At 35.5% G+C, this 19,175-nt stretch overlaps 1 protein-coding gene across 1 annotated transcript in view; it reads left to right on the plus strand.

The window, feature by feature from the left end:
- Window positions 1–19,175, plus strand: part of SLC38A4 (solute carrier family 38 member 4) — a 63,323-nt gene that overhangs the window by 809 nt on the left and 43,339 nt on the right. The window lies entirely within an intron of this gene.

A 19,175-nucleotide genomic window follows, 5' to 3' on the forward strand; every position in this document is an offset into this window, starting at 1 on the left:
ATCACAGGTGTAAATTTGTGCAACCACCACCACAGTCCAGATATAGCACTCCCCTTGCCACAAAGACCTCCCTAGTGCTATCTTTTTATTCTGATTAACTCCCCACCTACCCTGGCAACTGAAATTTTTCACCTGTATATTTTTATCATCTCGAAAAGGTTATGTACATGGAATCATACTGTATGTGATCTTTTTGAGTTTTTTTTTTCACTCAATATAATGGTCTTGAGATCCTTTCAAGTTGTTGCATTAATCAATACTTTGGTCCTTTTTATTGCTGAGTATGATTTTGATTTGCTTGACTAGTGGTACACTTTTCTATCAATAGATTTACAGGGAGTCCCCTGGGTTACTAATGAGATAAGTTCAATAGGTTTGTTCTTAAGTGGAATCTGTATGCAGTTTGGAACAAGTACATTTACCTATTGTAATAAGCCTCCATTCATAAGTGTGAGTCATATATAAGTCAGACATTTGTAATTTAGGAACTACTGAGTTGGAAATTCAGTGGGATTAAAGAGATGCTGGGGTACTTACTTGGGGAGGTGAAAAGTGTGAAGACAAAATTTGAATAAGTTTTTCTTTTCAAAATGACTTTTGTGTGTAATAGGGCAAAAGAATGTATAAATTATGTCTTTATTTAAAACAGCAATCATTGGAAAGGAGAAAGGAATAGGGTGGAGGAAATCTGACACCTCTCAAAATTTTTACACCTGTATGATAATTTATTCTGTAAATTTACCTTTATTTAAGACTCAGATTTTTAAAAACTAGTCAGAACAATGCCTCTGCAACAGGAAATTTCCTGCCAGTGTATGCTCAGTCACATGCAGACACCTCAGGGCACAGCTAGAAATGACAACATGGCTGAAAATGACAGCAAGTGGCTCTTGGGTTTGACAGGGGTCACCCAGAGTTAAAACAGCATTTTAGCCTGTGGGCAACTATTGCAACTATTAAGGTCAGGATGTTGAGGGTCAGAGGCTGGTTCAGTGTTATCCTACTCTGACCTTTTATTCCACCTGCTGGTAGGAGGAGCATCTCTCAGAAGTCCCTTTAAGTCGGGTTTTTAAAAAAGAATGCCATCTTTTGTTTGCATGCCCACAAACATGAGAAACCTGAGCCTGCAACTAGCTGAGGGAAACACATCACTTCTGAGGAGTCCCTAGAAGAGTTAGGCTCAACCCCTCCTTTTAGCCATTGGAGAAGTTTCCCCTACTTCACTGTCACCTGCCTGAAAGCATGTGTGAATGCTTTGAGTTTTTAGAATTTATAGTCTGGACTTTCAGAGACATGTTTGTCAATTTACAGAATAAAACAAACCATCAGCCGGGAGCCCTGAGCCGACTTGAGTCTAACTGCTGTAAATCTCTGTTTTAATGATTTCTGTTAACAGGAAGTATTCCTTATCCTAATCTTTGGGAGAGAATAGAGGGTAGGCAGGGATGGTGGTTCCAAAGTCTAAAAAAACATGAAGGGACATCATAGCACAAATAATATATAACTCCTTTTAAGGCAACTAGGCTTTTTCTAATCTTTCAAAATGGGAATAGAATCATATGTGCTGTCTTTTTGATTTATTTAGATACTGCCTGTCACTTTCCAGGCTGCTCTTCTGGGTCATATCTGTGTGTGTGGACCACAGGTCCCATAGCACGTGGCAGGGTGGATAACTTAGTCATATAATCTTGAAGGGGTGAACACTTAGTTATAAGTCAGGGAATTGAACAAAAGGGCCATTGACTCTTGTTTACTGTAATTATTTTATGCTGTTTACTTATTAGACTAATGACGACAGTCATTAGGAAAGTATGATATGCTATTTAAGTATGTTGACTATGGTTCCCAACATGGCAGGCATTGCTTTTTTAAGGAGTGATAAGATAGTTTTTTTCTCTTTTTTTAAAAAAGTCTTTTCTTTAAAGAGAATAAGTAGAGTTTTTGAAATAAAAATAAATAGAAATGCCTTGTGTAGTATACCAACCAGATATCAAGCATTAGTTGTATAATTACATTTGTAGTATTATAAAATGTTCTTCACACTTTGAAGAATGAAACCAAATATAAAGCTTTCCATTATTCTCTATACTAAAATTCCTTAAACTTCAAACTCCTTACCCTTGGTAGTCAAGCTCAACCTCAGCCAAATTCTATTCCAACACTCCATTTTAGCTGAAGTAGCGTCTTGTTTGGTATTACCAAGGTCAGACTTCTGATCCTATTTCTTCTGACTGGAGCTCTTTCTTCTCTCTCTGAAATCATATCACTCATCCTACACAAAACCTGCTCTCTTTGCCCCAGTTCTCATGCTGAGCTCTTCAGCTTGATTTAGCATGTCTTGGAAACAGGAATCCAGTGTTATAAATCATGTCCAACACAAAGTAGGTACTTGATGGTAATGTAATGTCCTCAAAGCTGGACCCTGAAGTCAGACATGGCAATGTGAATTTTGGCTCAGCCAAGACCTCAGGACCTTATTAGCTTTGGTCTTTGAGTAAGTTACTCCATCTTTCTGAGCATCAGTTACCTCACTTGTAAAACAGGGATAATCATACCTACCTCCGAAGTGAGGCTATTGCTGGTGTGATACATGCAAAGTGCTCTGTGAAAATTATTATTGTTATAATGAATAGTATTATTATTAGTGAGAACTTTAAAAAGGAGATTTCAGACTTTACAAAATTAACAAGATTATGACCTGAGTGAAGGATGCTGACCACAATACTTGATTGTTTAGGCTTCTCTGTGGCTCTCAACCCTACTTGCTGTCATAAGAAGGGATAGGGTCCATCTATGCCTGTCAACCAGGAAGAGAGACTCTGAAGTTGCCCACCCACTGAGGTTAGACAAACAAATGAAGACAGAAAGATTCTTCACTTCCTAGGGCTAAAAAAAGTATGTGTGACTTGGCATAGATTTTATTTTTGGAAAGAGATAATCAAAACATGAATGAATTCCTACAAAGAAGGGAATAAACACTAGATATTGGCTTCAAACAGTAATTAAAATAACCTCATGAAGAGTCACCCATCTTTGAAACTCATTACATATTCAATCTATAACCTTAGAAAGTGAAAATTTTAATGAATTAACTGGTTATCTGATCTACATAATACCAAATTCTTAGGTTTTCTGATACTCCTCTACAAACCAGTTGATGTTTACTGAGGCATAGCTTTAGTTCAATCAAGAACATAACCATTATTACTCTTTGGTAACTCTAACATGTAAGCAACCACCTTTTGTATTTTGATTTACAAATCTACAAGTAATTTGTTTAGACTATAGCATACAATTACAAACAGAACAGCAGTACTTTAAATAAATATCAAGGCAGAATGGGTTTGGGATAAGGGGTATAGTCACAGATTCTAACTTTATCTTATTCTTGGAGATGCACCTTAAATAATATTTTTTGTTAACTGATTAGAACCCTACGTATACATATGTGTCAAAATGACACTCTCCCTAAGATGTTTCCAAATGGGGTGCACACATACATGGATGCATAAATTTCATGATCGTATATGTAGGAGAATCCTAGACACCACAAAAAAACTGTTAAAGCTAATAAACACATTTAGTAAAGTTGCAGCATACAAAATCAACACAAAAATCAGCTGAGTTTTGATACATTAACAATGAACTATCCTAAAAGGAAACTAACAAAACCATCTGATTTCTTTTAACATTGAAAAGAGTAAAACAATTAGGAATAAACATAGCCAAAGAGGTAAAAGATTTATACACTGGAAACTATAAAATAGAGATGAAAGAAATTAAAGAAGAAAAATAAATGGAAAAACACATCTCATGTTCATTCATTGGAAGACTTAATATCCTTAAAATGCCCATCTACCCAAAGTGAGCTACAGATTCAATGCTATTCTCCTCGAAATCCCAATGATATTTTTTTACAAATATGGAAAAAATAATCCTATAATTTATTTGGAATCACAAAAAAATCCAAAATAGTCAAAGTGATCTTAATGAAGAAAAAAGCTAGAGATGTCACATGTCCTGATTTTAAAATAACATTACAAAACTACAGTAATCAAAAGAGTATGGTACTGACATACACACAGTCATATAGATCAGTGGAATAGAATTCAGAGCCCAGAATTAAACCTACACTTACACAGTTAATGGATCTTCAACAAGGGTGCCAAGAACACACAATAGGGAAAGATAGTCTCCTCAACAAATGGTGTTGAAAAAAGTATACACACACAAAAGAATGAGATTAGATCTTTATCCTACATCATTCACAAAAATACACTCAACATGGATTAGAAACTTGAATGTTAAGATTTGAAACTTAAATCTTAAATCGTAAAACACTCTAGAAGAAAACAGAGGAAAAGCTTTTTGATATGGGACTTGGGCAATGATTTCTTTCATATGACACCAAAAGTATATAAGCAAAAATAGGCAAGTGGAACTCCATCAAACTAAAAAGCTTTTGCACAGAAAAGAATGAAAAGGTAACCTATGAAAAGGGAGAAAATATTTGCAAATCATATATCTAAAAGGAATTTAATATCCAAAATATGTAAGGAACTCCTACAAAACAAATAGCATGGTTAAAAAATGGACAAAGAAATGATCAATATTTCTTTGAAAGCATACAAATGGCCAAAAAATACATGAAAAGATGCTCAACATCACTGATCATCAGGAAATGCAAACTAAAATCATGATGAGATATCACCACACATTAGGATGGATGTTATATATGTATAAAGAAAATAGCAAGTATTAGCAAGAATGTGGAGAACAGGGAACTCTCATGCACTGCTGGTGGGAACATAAATTAGTACAGCCACTATGGAAGACAGTATGGAGGTCCCTCAAAAATTTAAACTATAACTCCCATATGGTCCAACGATTTCACTGCTGGGTATATATGTAAGAGAATTAAAGTCAGAATCTCAAGGAGATACCTGCAGTCTTGTGTTCATTGCTGTGGTATTCACAATAGCAAAGTCACAGAAACCACAGCATATCCAATGACAGATTGAGGTCTGCTGTACAGCATAGTACCTCTAGTCAATAGTATTGCATTAGGAACTTAAAATTCTGTTAATATGGTAGATTTCATGGTCAGTGTTCTTGCCACAAACAAAACAAGACTTACTAATTTAGGAACACAAGGAAACTTTTGGAGGTGATGGATTACATTGGTTGTGGTGATGGTTTCACAGGTGCATACATATATCCAAACTCATTAAATTGCTTATATTTAATTAAATATGTACCGTTTGTTATAAAATCCATTATAGCTCAATAAAACTGTTAAAAAAATAATACAGTAAGTTTCACTTTAAACCCAAAATTTAGTGAACATAATCTAACTTTTTAATGTTTCAGAGTGCTCAGGGTCATCATTGTAAACTTCATCTATAATGGCAAAACTCAAAAGTGCTAGTTGGTTGAAGGAATTTTCAGTATTTTTTTTTCCTGCTTTCAGCCTTTTTAGGGAATCATCAAGAAAAAAAGCGTATTTAGCAGTTCCACAAACTTAAAAAAATATCCTTTTAATATGGAGAATTTCTAGTATGTTCCAAAGTAGGCAGAATGGTGGAATGAACTTCCAGTCTCCCAGCTTCAATAATAATCAATTCTTGTCTGTTGTATTTTACTGGCTCCTACACCTTTCCTCCCCTGCTACTCCCACCACAATCACTGTTAAATTATTTCCAAGTAAATCCAAGTCATCATATAATTTGATTCATGCATGATTCAGTATATATCTCAAAAAGAAAAGAACCTTTTTAAGAATAACTGAAATATCATTATACCTTAAATATAACCAACATTTCTTTTTTCTTTTAATTTTTATTTTTCATTGACATAATTGGTATAGAGAGACATTTTGACATATATATACAGTGTGTAATGATCAACTCAGGATAAATAGCACATCTATCACCTCAAACATTTCCTTAATATTATACAGTATCCAGACAGTGTTCAAATACCCTTGATTTGCGCTCTTTCTCATTCTTTCTCTCTCTCTCTCACACTGTCTCTCTTTCAAGGTTTGTTTGAATTCGAGTTTAAACAGAGTTCACCCTCTCGGTCTTTTAAATCTCTAGGTTCAATCACCTCTCATCTGTTTCTCCCTCTGCCCTTGCAATTTATTTGATGATGAAACCTGGGTTTTTTTTGTCCTATAGAATTATTAATATTCTGGATTTTGTTGATTTACATGACTTTTAAAATGTCATCCAAAATTCTGCCTTCCTCAACCTAATTCTCATAAAATTGCTTCCCTTTTAAAGAAAAATTGCAACTTGTTGTGCCTTTTCCTGTTGCCATGAGGATCCTCTAGTCCTTATTTTGCCTCATTTTGACCAATATCTTCCCAATCTTTCCACTTTAACCCCCAGGGTTTACCTAACACTTCTTCCTGAAAGAACTTGGCCCACCTGGAGGGCTCTTTCAGTCAGGTTTCAAAATGCGTACTGGTCTACTTGCCCTGGGAGCTTGCTCAACTTTCTCTAAGATTGCAAGACATAACCAGTAAACAATACGTGATGTTTTGATTTTTTAAATTGTGCCACATGACTACCTTTTAAAAAGTATTTTTCTGTTAGTAAAACCTTCTGTTTTCCAGGTTTGCTTTAACAAATAAACTTTAAATAAACAAATAGAAACATTTACTATGAGATTATACATCTGAAGTTTGCTTTAACATGATGGGAGAGGTGGAGGGGTGGTTTAGATGTAATAAGATTGGCCATGGTTGAAATGATTGTAGTCGGGTAGTGCCTACGTGAGGGCTCCTTATATTATTCTATCTATTTCTGTTTAAATTTGAAAATTTCCATAATAAGATGTAAAAACAAGTCATACCGTGTTACCAAAACTAAGTAATGACACATTTCATTTGGGGGGCCTAGGTTGTCATGCCTTTTTTGGCCAAGAATCATCAAAAATTCATGTTTAAGGTACAATGTACTTGTTTTTTTTTATTTTGCAATTCTGATTTACCTAAAAACAAGTCAGTTTTAAATGAAAAAAAAAATCAGTATACAAATAATATTTAAATAAAAGGGAGAAATGGTTTGGAGTGAATGAAAATATGACTCACCTAGAGGCTGTTCATAGGTTTTGTGATTCGTCTACACTGCCTTTCCTAAGACTCTCTAGTGTGACAGAACTCATTGGCCTGCCCTTGCAACCTCCCAATAACTGAAAGAATACTCTCAGAAGAACAGTGGCAGCAAGACCCAAACCACTGGATTATCCCATAAGTGGTTTATGAAGCCACCAACCTGGATTATGAAGGTCACACTACACTCTCTGCTGCCATGCCAGACGAGCATGCAGGGCCTATGCTTCCAAGGTAAAGGTCAAAAGCAAACTTTTCCAAAAACCTATCACCTTTAAACTTTGTTATTAGTAATTATTTCATTTTCCTCATTACTTTTTAGTAATTATTTTATAATTATTTAGTTATTATTTCATTCAACTGTTGAAAAGATAAATACCTTATGCTTACACTATTCATACATACTGGAAAATACTTTTTTTTTAATTTCAGATTAATGCAGGGGAACGAATGATTAGATTACAATGTTCGTGTTTGTTAGGTGAGGTCCCTGTTGTAGCTGTGCCCTTCACCTGGGAGGAGATGCCCATTACACCTTACATTGTGCCCATTAGGTGACAGCACATCAGTCCCCCTCTCCCTTCTGCTCTTCTCCCTCTCTCTATTCCCTCAGCTTGAATTAAATTGAGTCGCCCTCAGTAGCGTGCTGTGGCATCACAGCTCACAGCAACCTCAAACTCTTGGGCTTAAGCGATTCTCTTGTCTCAGCCTCCCAAGTAGCTGGGACTACAGGTGCTCATCACAATATCCAGCTATTTTTAGAGATGGAGTCTGGTCTGAAACTCATGAGCTTGGGCAATCTACCCACCTTGGCCTCCCAGAGTGCTGGGATTACATGTGTGAGCCATAGCACCTGGCCTAGACAATTCTTTTTAAAGGACATATATCCTTAATAATAATTTTCTATTACCTCCTTAGCATTATATTTAATGTCATCAATAGTAATTAATTTTAAACTGTAATCAGCTATGGAATTGCAAAATTTATATGTATTTACTTCAATATATCTTTTCTGAAAGTTGCTTGAATTTAACATCATATATGCAATTCTCAGTCAGTCTAGTTGAGCATAATTAAGGGAAAAAGAGTAAGAACTCTAAATGTAATGGAAAAGGAAGAAAACTGGATGCCCAGTGAGAGAGGATGCTTTTGCATAAAGCCTAGGGCTTGAGGTACTACCTTAGAACTGGGTTTGGGTTTGAGGGGATAGAGTAACCACCAGTGACAAACAAGGTTGGCACTTTGTGCATTGTGATGTTGTTTTCATGTCCCAGGTTAAAAACTACTGCTTTGAGAGGCCTGATAGGTTACTTAAAGTTTCTAGAAGTTTCTCTACTGTAGAATAGCTAAGTTAGTCCCCTTCTTAGGCCACCACTGGGAGTTAGCCAGTAGGAGACAATGTGTCTAGTCCATAGAGCAGAAAGGTGTTGGACATTCTAAGGGAAAAATACCAAACACCAAAAATGTCCCCTGGTATGTGCGTGTTTATCTACAGCAGAGTAGTATGAATTTGCAATTGTTGGAGCTCTTGTCCAGAAAGACTCTAGAAACTTAGTGAGTAAAAGGTAGGAAATCAAAATTTAATTATACTTATTACTGTCGCTTAAAAATCTGTAAAAATATCATTGGTGATATTTTAACTTCTATGTATGTAAATTTTTTTTACAAATTCACACAGGCCTGGCCACAACCCCATAAAATTCCCCGTAAGCTATTAAGTTGCCCAACTTGAAATTCTCCTATCATAGACTTTTCAGGAATTTGATCCTCTCAACTGGTAAGGGGTTATTCTATGCCAAAATCTCCCAGTACCTTGGAGCTGTTACATTCTCCATAGCTACTTTTTAAAATTTTTGATCAGAAAATCTTTCTGGCGCCCCTTGTAATACTCTCCCTCAATAAGACAAATATATAGAATTCTAAGTGTCTAGCTTGGTAAATATTTTAAGTTTGTAAAAAAAATTTAGAAAAACAGTTCAATAGCACATGTGAATAAATTTTTATTACTCCTTTATTCTCCACCAAAATTAACTGAGAAAAATAAATGAGGGTGGCAGACTTCTAAGTAGGGAAAGTAAGGAAATAGCCAAGCACAGTAAGTTTCAAATTCCTCATGGGAATTAGGCCACCGGACACCCTGATCAGCTGCCTACCTGACAATAAAGTGCAAATACTTTTCCACAATAAAAATAGAAGCAACATTTTATACATGTACTTTAGAAATACGTACAAGGTATTTTTTAAGGAGTTTTTCAAGGTTTGCATGAACAAACTTCAAACATCCAGAAAATGTCAGGCAAGATAAAAACATGACGTCATATTTACATAATCATACTTTATCTACGGTGAGAGTCATTACCCTAAATTGTTACCTTGGTATGGTTCTGTGCTCTTTGCCAGGCCCTGTGGTGCATCCAAGTATTCTTAATCTTTAAGATTACCTTTGTAAGATAAGAATCGTAAATAACTTAGAAATTTTCTTAGTAAAGGATTTTACAGTATTCTTATGGTCCTTTTACTATAAAATACTAGTACTACATGTACGTTTCCATTTGGCGAGATACCTAGTCAGTACTTGTATAGCTACTGTATTTTTGTATGTTTCTTTGAAAAAAAAAAAGTTCTCCTTATCTTAGAAACACATCTGTGTTTTGTGTTGCAGGGGTTGCTATAGTGAGTGTATGTATTTTATGAAATACCAGACCAGAGTAAACAGACATTGCAGTGCCACAGGCATCAAGATGATATCAGCATTTCTGTTATAAATGTACAAATATATATGTATGCTTCAGGGTTCTCTCTGTGCAAAACTTTAACTCCCTAACCAGTTAACAACAAGGTGAGGAAAGCTAAGGCCCAACTGGCTGAATTTTTAAAGGGGGCCATGAAAGAAAGCCATTTCTTTGGGAGACCTATTAATATAAATAACAAAAGTTGGGGAGCCATTCCTGAAATGTGTGCCTGGAGGCCTAGGAATTAAATTTGTCATGTGTTTTTTTTAGCCAAGGATAAAGAATTAAATTTTTGGATTGGAGTTTAGTTATTTAGCAATCTAAAATAATCCACTGCTGAAGAGCAGATTCCCATAAAAACGCTACGTACTGAGGCTATTTTATGTATTCTACTGCTTTGGAAATACACAACCAACAAATAATGATTGGATTTATTTCATTCTTACTATGTCCCAGACCATGCTCTGCTTCTTACATGTATTATTCATGGCAGAAATGTTTAACAAGAATATCCATGCTTTCTTTAGTAAATTACTGTTCTGTGTAAAAATAAGAAAGGAGGAAAGGGAAGGATAGAGGGAGGAAAGGGGAAGGGAGGAAGGGTAGAATAAAAAATAAGAAGAGGTCTTAATTTAGCAGTCTACTCAGAAGATTAAGGGAGGGCCATCTCAATATGATTCATATAGACAGACACAGAGAGAGATTCTCTAGCTAGTTAGAATCCTTGAAAAGTCATTTTGATCCCCAAATCTACTTCATACAAGCATACTCTTATATACCTTGTGGGCAATTATTCTTAAATAATTTCAGTAGCCATAATATAGAATAACTAAGTATGATTACAGGAGATAAAGCAAAGCTTTGAAAGAAAATTGTTTCTTAAGCACTTCAGGCGAAAACTCATGTGCTACAAAGCCATGGTACCTGTGCTGTTTCTGCACAGTGAAATCAATGAAAATTCTCATTTCTTTTCTCTCTCTTTGTCTCTCATTCTCTCTTTTTCTTTTTCTTGAGAGACAGAGAGAGTCTGGCTTTATTGTCTAGGCAGGGGACCAGTGGCATCATCATAGCTCACAGCAACCTCAAACTCCTGGGCTCAAGTGATCCTCCTGCTTCAGCCTCCCAAGTAGCTGGGAGTACAGGCATGTACCATCATGCCCAGCTAATTTTTCCATTTTCCATAGTGTCTTGCTATGTTGCTCAGACTGGTCTTGAACTTCTGACCTCAAGTGATCCTCCTTGGCCTCAGAAAGTTCTAGAATTCCAGGCATAAGCCGTGGCACCTGGCTGAAATTCTTCATTTCTAAATCTCAAAGAATGAGTCAAACTGGCTTAATGAAGAAATTGACACTCCAGTTTTTTCAACTTCAACTCATATTCTAAGCAATCTTATTCAGATTAACTTCAAATTCGTAAGAAACAGCATATACGCATGCTTGAAAGACTTCCCTGAATTTAAGGGATGCAAAGATTCCCACAAATTATGTGATCTTATTGGATCAAGAAGCTGCCTCAAAGAGTGTCCATGATCCATTCGTGCTGCTAGCTTTTCTAGGCACTGATTCATAATGATTAAAAGGGGTCTTACATTTGGGTCAACTGTGATTGGACCAAAACTGTGCAGCCAGCAGATTTAGCAATTAGTGCCAAAACACCTAGCAAGCTCAAATCACTTACTCTGGCGTTTGGAAAATGTGTCTTGGTACATATTTGGGTCTTTACATTCTATCAATCTCACAGGAAAGAACAATAACCCAAAGCAAATCAAGCCAAACTCCCTGCCCCCCAAGTCTACCAACACATTTGAATGTTCAAACACTGGCTGTGAGGGACAGGTTCAGAGGTGAATATGTACCATGGCACTCTGCAGCCTCACAGATTGGTTAATATTAAACAAACACGTATTGCAAACCATGTCTTATTACGAGGTTGTTTTTTGAGATTCCATGGGTCAGGGTCAAAACCTGCCGTTTTCCAGCTTTACCACACTGCTAATCAATAATTTAACACATGAAACGGTGATCTAATACACAGTAGCAATACATTCCAAAGCAAGAGTGGTTAAAACTAATTTTACTCTGAAATCAGTTGTGCTAATGTCATATCACTCTGACAAAAGAAGAGCAATAAAAGTAGCTTCTATGTTTATAATGCTTCTATGTCTTCTATCATTTTTGACCCTCAAAATAACCTTGTCTAATTTTTTATTCGAGACAGTTTTAAAGGGAAAACTGAGTTCCAGAATATTCTCATGACTTTACTTATTGAAAAAGACATTAAATCGTTGTGACATTGAAGTTGGAGACAATTTTTTAGACATACATAAAACAAATAATTGCATAATGTTTACTATGCGCCAGATACTCTTCCAAATGCTTTATAAGCAGTAACTTTGTTAATCCTTACAACAGCAGCATGAGGTAGGCAACTATCATTATTTCCTTTTTTACAGATGAGGAAACGGAGGCCATTTAGGAAATGGCAAATAAGTTGCTCAGAGTTAGACAGTCAGATTTAAGTCAAGGCAGTCTAGAATTCTTATAGTTTCCTGCCTTAGATTCAAGTCTTTTGTTCATCATGAATTAACTGAGCAGGGATTAGATCTAGAGCCAGTGTGCTCTCATATGATAGGACAGCCCTATGTTTGATAAAAAGAGTTTGAAATTGCAGTAAGAAAACAATATCAGAACTTATCAGAACATAGATAAGTTCTATGTTACCCCATGTAACAAAGGGTCAAAGCTGAGCTTATTTGAACAGGGAAAAATAAAACCTATGCCTTATAGTAGATATAAATGCAGACATAGGTATGGGTTACACATCTCTCTCTTCAAACATATAACGTATATTTCATAGTTTTATATATATATATATGTGTATATTGACAGAACTCTAGTATAATTCAACTCAACTGTAAAGCCCCCCAGTTATTCTGAGATTAATGGTTCGAATAAAACAGAGCCAATGTTAGGAAGCAGACGGAAAAGCTAAAGGCACGGAGACACCAGTGAGCACCCTTCTGGGCCCACTGTGGATGTTCAATGATTACTTGCTGAATGAATGATGGGTTAATCAACTGATTGAAAACAGGAAAGAAAATGAAAAAAAAAAAAAAAAGAAAGACAATTCATTGTTTTAACTAAAGACAATTTATTCACTTTCGCTTATGGTGAAATTTTTGATGAGCGAAATTAAATAGAAATATGTAGAATTGGGGTTTCATGTCAACGTATGAGAATTTTATACCCAATGTGTAAAATTGGACAACCACTCTGATTTTTCTTTGACCGCTGTATACGTGTAGTTACCAATAATTGACATTGCTAAGTGTTTTAGTGCAAGCAATGGTAAAAAGGAGCTCCATAGGAAGAAAGAAATTTCTACAGTTGTGTTTATAGTGTAGTTTAGGGTTTTAAAATTTCATTTTCTAATTTATTAAAATAAAAGAATATGTGACATTTACTTGCTTCTGCCAGGGGTCCTGTCGTGTCTTTAGGAATTGCATTGTTTTACAAGTGAGAAAATGAAGGCTCACTAGAGTTTACTAAACTGACACCACAATTGGTAATTGATAGTCGGAACTTGAACCCAAATCTTCTGAATCGAAATCTGATGCTGAGTGCTAGCATCACAGACAAGAAGAACATGTTGAGACTCAGATCCTGGGGACAACAAAAGGCTTCTCATGTAGCTTAGAGGGAATAAGCAGGGAAGGTTTCAAGTCTAAAACAGTGAAGTTTCTCTCAGGCTTCCTTAGAAGAAGCCAATGCTAAACATCTTAAGCAAACTTCAAAGGAAATGCCATCAGCCTTTTAAAGACAGAGAAAGAATGCAAGCAAAACTATTTGAGCCCACATGATTGTCTAACGCACATGTAAAAATCAGATTGCCAGTCTAAAAAGTATGCATCAGTCCTCTGTTACTCACCACACTATACTAGACCATCTTAGAGAATTTGAGACTATAGGTAACTTGCGAATTAAGACATTAATATCGCTTGGAAATTACTCATATAATTCACTTAAGCATCAATCTTTTAGGTGTAATAGAAAATAATTTAGAAAAGTTTAAATACAGTAGAACCTCTGTAAGCTGACCACCCAAGGGACTGTACCAAATTGGCCAGTATACAGAGATGGTCATAAGGAACTTCCACTGTGTACATGTGGTGCATGTCCCGTCTACAAAAATTAGGTCGACTAAAGGAGGCGGTCAGTGTAGGGAGGTGGTCAACTACAGAGGTTCTACTGTATATTGAAACTTAGATTCTAACTTTTAAAATAATCTTCAAATATGGAGGAAGAAGTAACCCCAACATATTTAGTTCCTATAAGACTTGTAATTACCTTTTTTTCATCTATTTTATATTATTTGAAGAAACATGCCTCATGAGCCTGAGCTTTTCTGTTCTTAGCCAGAAAACACCCCTCTAGTGGGGTTTTCCTTCATTCCAGAAACATCTGGCCCAGCCAAGAGGTGCCTTTGCTCATGCTGTTTGCTGTTCCTGCAACTCTTATTCATTCTTTCAGCTTGACCCGCCTGTCACCTCCTACAGAAAGTCTTCCCTGTACCTTTCAGTCTGAGTTGGGTGCCACACTTCTCCTACCCCTTAGACCCTTTATCAGCATGGCCTATGTAAGTATGGATTCACCTGGGAGATGAGGTCTTGAAAGAAGAGATTGGGTCTTATTTTTTATTATCTCTTTTGTCTTTGCCCCTGGCATGTGTAGGCGTTCAGTTATACTAGTGAATGAATGAGAAGGCTTCTTACTATGTCGTAATAAAGATTGTCTCACAGCATCGTAAAAAAAAAAAAAAAAAAAAATTGATCCCCATTTTTCTCAACAATATTTTGAGATCTACAATAATTGCATCCTGTAGGTGGGGAACAAAACATTCATCCTTTCATAACAAGCTTAAGATGTATAATTTTATCCAGATTCTAAATAGCTCATAAGCGCCCATTCAGAATCAAACTTTTTTTCAGGGAGTTGTTTGCTAGTCAAGGACTAAAAATATTCTCTCTAAAACTAGAGCTTTAACTGGAGGTTAACGGCTGGGATTGATTAACAATTGTTGAAAAACCTAAAAGAGGAAGTCTTTGTTTTTGTTTCTAATTATGTTTATTCTTTTTCTAGTAATAAAATAATTCATAACTTTTAAAACTTAGTTGGCAAGTATAGATGAGAAAAAAGAAAGATTATATTTCCATAGTCTGGAAATAACTAGTATTATGTTGATATATGTTATTTCCTTTTGCATATACTTTATATATTGTATACATAATTTAAAAAAATACAGGGATATTATTAGATTTATATCTTTTTATAACATCATAATTATAATTTTTCCAGGTCCTTATCTTTGAATACATGATTTGTAATTACTGCTTAATATTTTTGGAAGGCAGCTCTCTCTAAAGCAACTAATGGGTCCTTGAATATTGCAACCCACGTTTATGTCTTACAATTGGCTCTGAGCATAAGGAGGAACTATTGCATTTAATATATCACAAGATCCATCAGTTAGAATAGTTATTAGAATGTTTCCTGTTGCAACTTCATAGATAAGTTCTAAAGAAAAGTTCTGAATGCACGGATTGAATTAGTGCCTTTAAGAAAGGCTTTCATTCAACATTTACACAGTACCTACTATGAGTCAGGCATAGTCTAATGTTAATCGAGGCAAACAAACAAAAGAGATTATTTATAACTATCCCAAATTGACTGTCTAGACACACTTGAATCCATCCCCACAACTTTTAAATAGGCCATGTGCCTGGAAGTCTCCCTTCTGTTGCTGTCCTGTTAAGTGAAGTCAAAACATTTACTTTTTCTGGGTAAGCATACCTCTATTTAAAAAAAGACTGGTGCTACTATACTCCTAGCCCTCCAAGAGTTATAATTCCTAACTAAAGCAACCCATAAAGAACAAAAAGTTCAGTGAATGTAACCATGCTGAGTGCTACTAACTCTCATAGCAAAGAATGGGCATGCTGATCAGTAAAGCCCTGGGAAGGACGCTGACTGCACCATGGCTCTACCCTGAGTTGCTTGGACCCCATCAGTAGAAATGAGCTCTCAGTACAGAAACCTGCTCTCTCCTCTACTGAACAGACCTGACTCAGGAAATCCTTTTGAATTCACTGAAAAGTGATTCTGGAGATGTCAACAACACTATTATTTAACTTCTTTCTTCTCAAATTCATGTGAAGAATACTTTCTGAAGGATATGCATTCCTTATTTCAACATTCTGGATAGAATACTAAAAAGGCCAGCCTGAATATAACTTTGGTGAGTAGAGAAACTGATTCTTTTATACCATTTCCTTTCAAAGTCCTCCTGAGTGCTTTCAGTCTCCCATACAGCCTAATAGGTCACAGCTTGTGAAACGGTTGGAGTCCAAATTCAAGAAAGTTGATAGCAGGTTTACAAGTCCAATCACTAATGAAATTGCAAAATCAAAATGCATCAAAATTTGATTTGCTTCTAAAAAAAATGGATGGGTAGTGGTATGAAAAAGAGCAACAGAAATCAATGTGCTGTGATCTAAGAATGTAATTTGTAAACTATTTTTTACCAGTTACAAGAAAAGCAGTTGATTCAACCCAGCACTGTGTTAATGCTACATTCTATGTGAAGAATTTATAGGAACAAGGTGATTTGCTTGTTTAGAAAGTGTTGTTATACTTAATTGTAGATCTCATGGCAGTGCTAGTTTTCTCAAAATAGGTATATTTAAGGCTAAGAATCATTTTTTAAAGCAAGTTTTTAAAATTTCTAATTTAACATTTAGAATTTCAGTCTTTTTTTAACCACCCATAAGTTTCACAGACCTTGTTATGTGATTTATCTGCTTAGGTAGAAACCTAGAATGAATTTGGGACACTTTTCTCTGCATCATGTCAATGTAGAATCAAAAAATGAAATGGACCAAAATATCTACATGATGGATTATCTACCAACTAGTTTTTTTTTCCAGCTGAGACTGAAGGCAGTTTTCTGTTCAGGTCTGTGGCAAAGTCAATAAATTTGTCAACTTGAACCAAACTTATTTGCTAATTTTGCAATATTGTGGTTGACTATTCAAACACTTCCAAAACGCTCAATTGTATAACTGTAAAGGTGGTTTATGTTGGGTCAGAGAGAGGGAGATGCCATCAACTAAGCAATGTCCTCAGAACTCATGGGTCATTGGGTTTCACTTGATGGGGTTTTTAGAATGAAAATCAGGGTCCCTGCCAGGGGCTTCAACTAGGAGCCAAAGTCCTTGTCCCTGAGTCCCTGTGGGGCCTCATACTTGGGAGGGTCTCAAATTTAGACATTTTGAAGGAATCATTGAATGAGGCTATTTGATATGCTCATTTGTGTTTGTATGTGTATTAAGGTATTATTTTGTTAAATAGAAAAATTTTAAATGTACTACAGTTTAGTAATCCTGTTTGGAACTAAAACAATTTTTAAAAAATACATCTGATCCTCCAAAAAATAGAAGTAACTCAATCAACTTTTATGTATATCTGAGAGGACCCACCAAGGGGGACTTAGAAAACTATTAATCTTTACTTCTCTGTTTGCAATTGATTTGATGTGTGGCTTTTGAGGGAGGTAATATTTCAGTTTTATCTTCGTTTATTTCTTATTTTTTATTCTGTAAATTGAGATTAATTATTATAGAATCATGAAAAAAGAAACCTGTAGAACACCTTAGTTTTTGTCACTCTACAAGTAATGCAAAGAATATGATAGCACAAGTATGTAAGTGCTTATCTTCATGATAACATGGAATTCTGCTATTTGGATAATTTAGGAAAATTTCTATAACATTTCTCTGTGGAGTTTCTTGGGTTTGTTTGTTTGCTTTGTGCTTTTTTTTCCCTGTAAGTGTCCCTATTAAAACAGAAATAAGATGAAGAATTTGGGGTGCCAAACCTGTGACATCAAAAATTATTTTTAACACTGCAGACCTAAAAACTGAGTCAGACAGTATCTTAGGTTAAAAGGAAGCAATCAAATTATTGTTTCTAATTGCAGTTTTGTTAGTGTCTTCTGTTTTTTAGAAAGACTTGGTAGGTAAGATAGATAGAGATTTACTTATAATAGTATAAAAAGCAGTTTGATTGATGTAAATGTTGTCCATATTTGGAAACACAAATATTAGTTGACGATGACAACTGACATGGTGAGTCTTAGGACTTGATCTACTTGATGAGATTATGAGTTTATGAATCTAAAGAACTGAAAATGATAAAAGGCAATGCTTCTTGGAGAAGGAATGTAGTATAGCAAAGTTTAAAAGGAACAAGAAAAAAAAAGTAGATGACCTAAAACACAAAGTGGGAGGAAAGAAAAGTAATGAATACAGAAACAGAGCCAACACAAAATTGTTAAAAGTTAGGTAATTTGTTTCTTGCTCATTGCTGTTTCTACCCATCTTCTTCCAATTTGGCTATAACCAAATTCTATTTCCAAGTATTATTTTGTCCCATGACTAAAATTAGATATTTGGGTACAGTCATTATGAGAACAAGAGGTTATCTTTCCCAGCGTCATTGCAAAATGCCATGATCATCTGACTGAGAGGTTCTTTTTTTTTTTTTTTTTTTGTAATTGTTGACTAATTTTAACTTGATCCAGGTGGAACTTTCTGGACAACTGGACATCATTGAAGGTGCAAATTTTAAATGGGATGATAACAGTATATTGGGAAGTATATTCTAGGACCTTCTCTGTACTAGTTGAAGATGATAGGCACAGATTGATTGAAGGAGTGCTGAAATAGATGAATTATCACCATATAGTCTCTTTCTCTATGTAAAGAAAAATGAAGATTTTATTGCTTGTTTCTTGCTTTTCATAAAGTTCGTAACATGTGTTAGGAGCTAGTGAAAGTGATAAAAAGAAATAGTGATGCAAGAAAAAGTCTCAAATTACCATTGATCCTCATTGAAATTCTGTTCACCTATCTTTCCTTCTGCCATCATTCTCAGATAGGCAAATATCACCAAACCCAAACTATCAGTCAGCCTTCTCTCTGTTGTCATCCTCACCTCCATCCCCACCCCTCATCATTCCTCCTGTATTCCTACTCTGATGATTTTGTTATTTTCTTCAGAAACTTTCAAAAGTTCCTCATCACTGAAAATCCAAGTTCCCTACGCTTACTCCCTTTCGCAGGGCGCACTATTCCATTCTAAGATCCTATTTTGCTCCAGAAAGTCTCCACTGCAGCCAGAATGATTCCCACTCAGGCCAGAATATGCTTTCATAGTGTGTCTGCATTTTTCATCCAGGATGTCTTTTTCTTTCTAGAAAAAGATTCTACC

The sequence above is a fragment of the Nycticebus coucang genome, chromosome 12 (assembly GCF_027406575.1).
Source record: "Nycticebus coucang isolate mNycCou1 chromosome 12, mNycCou1.pri, whole genome shotgun sequence".
Lineage (NCBI taxonomy): Eukaryota > Metazoa > Chordata > Mammalia > Primates > Lorisidae > Nycticebus > Nycticebus coucang.